General features: G+C 37.4%; 1 pseudogene; it reads left to right on the top strand.

Annotated features, from left to right (window-relative positions):
• Nucleotides 1-2691: 2691 nt before the first annotated feature.
• LOC123582297 lies at nt 2692-3374 on the top strand (annotated as a pseudogene).
• Nucleotides 3375-5185: the final 1811 nt, after the last annotated feature.

Genomic DNA, 5185 nt, shown 5'->3' with positions numbered 1-5185 from the left:
CATTTCTCTCTCCTCGCAGCCCCTGGCAACCACCATTGCACTTTCTACTTCCGTGAGTTTGACAATTTTAGATACCTCGTATAAGTGGAATCGTGCATTATTTCTCCTTCTGTGCTGGCTTAGTTTTTAGCAAGCTGTCCTCAAGGTTTACCTATGACACGGCATAAAACAGGATTTCCTTCTTGTTATGGCTCAATAATATTCATTTTATGTATACACTACAATTTTTTTTATAGGTTCATCTGCCAGTGGGCCTACAGGACAGCTACAGGTTGTCCTCACCACTTGGCTCTTGTGAATAATGCTGCAATGAACACAAAAGTGGGGATCTCTTTGGGTGCCTGACTTCAGTTATTTTGAGTAAACACCCAGAAGTTGAACTGCTAGATCATATAGTTAGTTCTATTTTTAATGTTTTTTTGAGGAAACTCCCTTTAGTTTTCCATAATTGCAGCACCATTTTATATTCCCACAAGTGGGCACAAAGGTTCCAATTTCTCTACATCCCCATCAACATTTGCTATTTTGGGGGTTGTTTTGTTTTGTTGATCGTGAACATCCTAAAAGGTGTGAGATATCTCATTGTGGTTTTGATTTGCATTTCCCTAATAATTGGTGATGTTGAACATCTTTTCATATATCTGGTATTTATCTTCTTTGGAGAAATATCTATTCAGTTCTTTTGCCCACTTTTAAGTTGGGTTATTTCTTTTTTTGCTATTGAATTATATGAGTTTCTTATGTTTTTTGGATATTAACTCTTTATCAGACATATGGTTTGCAAATATTTTCTCCCACTCTATAGGTTGCATTTCCACACTGTTGATTATTTCCTTTGCTGTGGAAAAGCTTTTTAGTTTGATGTCGTCCCATTTGTCTATTTTTGCTTTTGTTGCTGGTGCTTTTTGGTGTCAAATCCAAGAAATCATTGCCAAGACCAGTATCATAAAACATTTCCCCTTTGTTTTCTTTTAGGAGTTTTACAGTTTCAGATCTTACGTTCAAGTCTTTGATCCATTTGAGCTGATTTTTTTGTATGGTGTAAGATGAGGGTCCAATTTCATTCTTTCACATGTGGATATCCAGTTTTCCCAGCACATTTATTGAGGGGACCCTCCTTTTCCATTGTGTCTTCTTAGCACCCTTGTTAAAGATTTGTTGACCGTATTTGTGTATGATTGTTCCTGGACTCTGTCCCATTGGTCTGTAAGTCTATCTTTATGCCAGTACCATACCGTTTTTATTACTGTAGCTTTGTAATATGTTTTGACACCAGGAGGTGTGAGACCTCCTATTTGTTCTTTTTAAGATTGTTTGGGCTATTTGGGGTTCTTTGTGGTTCCATATGAATTTTAAAATTGTTTATTCTATTAAAAAGTTGGGGTTTTGACAGATTGCATTAAATCTGTAGGTTGTTTTAGGTAGTATGAACATTTTAACAATATGAAGTCTTCCAATCCACGAACAGGAGATGTCTTCCCATTTATTTGTGTCTTCTCTCATTTCTTTCATAGACGTTTCGTACTTTTTAGTGTAAAACTCTTGGCTCCTTGGCTTCTTCCTAAGTATTTTATTCTTTCTTATGCTACTGTAAATGGCATTGTTTTCTCAATGTCCTTATCAGATAGTTCATTGTGGGGGCATCAAAACACATCTAATTTGGGCATATTGATTTTGTGTCCTGCAACTTTACTGAATTCATTTATTACCTCTAACGGCTTTTTTTGGTAGAATTTTTAGGCATGCCTACATATAAGATCATGTCATCTGTGAGCAGAGATAATTTTACTTCTTTTCCAATCTGGATGCCTTTGATTTCTTTGTCTTGCCTAACTGCTCTGGTTATCTTGCCTAACTGAATAGAGGTGGCAAGAATGGACATCCTTGCCTTTTGTTCCTGATCTTAGAGGAAACACTTTCAGTTTCTCACCATTGAGTTTGATGTTAGCTGTAGTCTTTTCATACGTGGTCTTTCTTATGTTGAGATAACTTCCTTTTATTCCTGGTTTGAGGTTTTTCTTGTTTTGTTTTGTTTCAATCAAGAAACGGTGTTAGATTTTGTCAAATGCTTTTTCTGCCACATATGAAGAGCATCATGAGATTTTGATCCTTTATTCTGCTAATGTGTCAAACCATCCTCATACAGCAGGGATAAATCTCACTTGGTCATGGTGTATGATCCTTTTAATATGCTGTTAAACTTAGTTTGCTAGTATTTTGTTGAGAATTTCTTCATCTATATCCATCAGGGATACTGGCCTGATGTTTTTCTTTTTCTAGCTTTGGTATCAGGATAATACTGGCTTCATAAAATGAGTTTGGAAGTGTTTCCTCTTCAACTTTTTGGAAGAGTTTGAGAAAAATTGATGTTAATTCCTTAAATGTTTAGTGGAATTGCTCTTTCCCATCCTGCAAGATGACAGGTGAAATGCTGAGAAGCTCAATACTGAAGAGGAGAAACCTGGGGCATCTGGGTGGCTCAGTCAGTTAAGTGTCCAACTTCTGCTCAGGTCATGATCTTGCGGTTCGTGTGTTCAAGCCCCACATGGGGCTCTGTGCTGACAGCTCAGAGCCTGGAGCCTGCTTTGGATTCTGTGTCTCCCTCTCTCTTTGCCCCTCCCCCACTCACAAAAATAAACATTAAAAAAAAAAAAAAGGTAACCTCAAGACTAAAACACCTAAAAAGGGGAAGCCCCACTGCAGCTGAAATCCTGTCCTAGTCAGAAGAACTGGCAGATATTCCCAATCAGCTATGTATTCCAGAAAGGCCATGTGCAAGAGGAAGTATTCAGCAGCTAAATACAGGGTTGAAAAGAAAAAGAAGGAGAGGGTTCTTGCTACTGTCACAAAACCAGTTGGTGGTGACAGAATGCGTAGGTATAATCCTACTGAAGATGTGCCTCAAAAGCTGTTGAGCCACGGCTAAAAACCTTTCAGTCAGCATGTGAGGAAGCTGCAAGCTAGTATCACCCCTGGGACCATTTTGATCATCCTCATTGGGTGCCACAGGGGCAAGAGGGTGGTTTTCCTGAAGCAGCTGAGCAGTGGCTTGCTATCTGTGACTGGACTGCTAGCCTTCAACTGAGTTCCTCTGTGTAGAACACACTAGAAATTTGTCACTGGCACCTCCACCATTGATACCAGCAATGTGAAAAATCCCCAAATATCTCACTGCTTCAAGAAGAAGCTGTGTAAACTCAGACACCAGGAAGGTGAGATCTTCCAAACGGAGAAAAAGAAACATGAGATTATAGAGCACTGCGAGGTTGATCAGAAAGCTGTGGACCCACAAAGCTGTTCCTCAACTTCAGGGCTACATCCACTTTGGGTTTTCTCTCACAAATGGAGTGTACCCTCACAAATTGGTGTTCTAGATTTTTACAAAGAACCTAATTAAATAACTGATAAATGATAGATGATACATAGATAGATAGATAGATGATAGATAGATAGTGGAAGTCACCAGTGAAGCTATCATCCTGGAATTTTCTTTGTTGGAGGTTTTTGATTGCTAATTCAATCTCTTTACTAGTTATAGGTCTGTTCAGGTTTTCTATTACTTCACAATTCAATCTTGGTAAGTTACATGTTTCTAGAAATTCATCTATTTCTTTTAGGTTATTCTGTTGGTTGGTGTAGAGTTATTCTTCGTACTTTTGTAATCCTTTTTATTTCTGAAGAAGTGGTAATATTTATTTTATTTCTGATTTTATTTCCTGGAGTCTTTCTCTTTTATGCTTAGCTAGTCTAGCTAAAGACTTGTCGATTTCATTGATGTTTTCAAAAAAAAAAAAAACAACTCTTAGTTTTGTTGATTTTTTCTATTCTCTATTTTGTTTATTTCTGCTCTAATCTCCATTGCCTTCCTCCTGCTAACTTGTGGCTTAGTTTGTTCTTCTTTTTCTAGTTCCTCGAGGTGTAGAATTAGGTTGTTTATTTAAGATTCTATGTCTTTTGTAGTATAGGCATTTATCATTATAAACTTCCCTCTTAGTACTGTTTGCTGCATCCCATAAGTTTGGTATGTGGTATTATTATTTTCATTTGTCTCAAGATATATTGTAACTTCCTTTTAATTTCTTCTTTGCCCCATTGATTATTCAAGAATATGTTGTTTAATTTCCAAATATTTGTGAATTCTCTAATTTTCTTTGCTATTTCTAGTTTAATTCCATTGTGGTCAGAAAAAAAATATGAATATGATTTCACTCTCCTTAAATTTGTTAACATTTGTTTTGTTATCTAATGTGTGACCAATCCTGGACAATGTTCTATTTGTACTTGAGAAAAACGTGCGTTCTGCTGTTGAGTGAAGGTAGTCACTTTCTAAACAGACACACGGTTGGGTCATGTTGAACTTGTGGTCAATAAAATTTTAACTTTTTGTCAGGTGAATTGCTTTTAAGCAGGACACATTTCACTAGGAACTGTATAACTGAATTACTGAATCTAAGTGAAATATTAAATATTTATTTCTGTTGTATTTCCAATTTATTAGGTTTAGGCTATCCTATAGGTCCTTTCCCCCCCCCCCCTTTTAAAGAGGCTTTAATTATTGTAATAAGTAATATATACAGGTAGTAAACAATTCAAATAATACAACAGAGTGAAAAATGTTTTACTCCCATTTTCATCCTGCCATTCTTCTCCCTAGTGGACACCACTGTTATCAATTTCTTGTGTATCTTTCCAGTGCTATTCCTTGTATATATTTGTATAAATAATATTTAAGAAAACACACAGAAATGGAAGCACACTAAACATACTATTCTATACCTACCTCCTTCCACTTACCAAGGAGACCAGGAAAGACCTCTTTAAGGAGGGCTTTTTTTTCTCAACGTTTTTTTTTTTTTTTTTTTTTAATTTATTTTTGGGACAGAGAGAGACAGAGCATGAACGGGGGAGGGGCAGAGAGAGAGGGAGACACAGAATTGGAAACAGGCTCCAGGCTCTGAGCCATCAGCCCAGAGCCCGATGCGGGGCTCGAACTCACGGACAGCGAGATCGTGACCTGGCTGAAGTCGGACGCTTAACCGACTGCGCCACCCAGGCGTCCCTAAGGAGGGCTTTGAGCAGATAGCTGAATTATGACAAGACAGAGTCACCTGTGCAAAATCTGTGGAAGATCCAAGGGAACAATGATATTCCATCTAGAATATATAGCATGTTCAAATGGCCTAAG

Source organism: Leopardus geoffroyi, chromosome B3, assembly GCF_018350155.1.
Source record: "Leopardus geoffroyi isolate Oge1 chromosome B3, O.geoffroyi_Oge1_pat1.0, whole genome shotgun sequence".
Classification (NCBI taxonomy): Eukaryota; Metazoa; Chordata; class Mammalia; order Carnivora; family Felidae; genus Leopardus; species Leopardus geoffroyi.
Note: the sequence above shows the minus strand (reverse complement) of the source record. Positions and strands in the feature narration are given on the sequence as shown.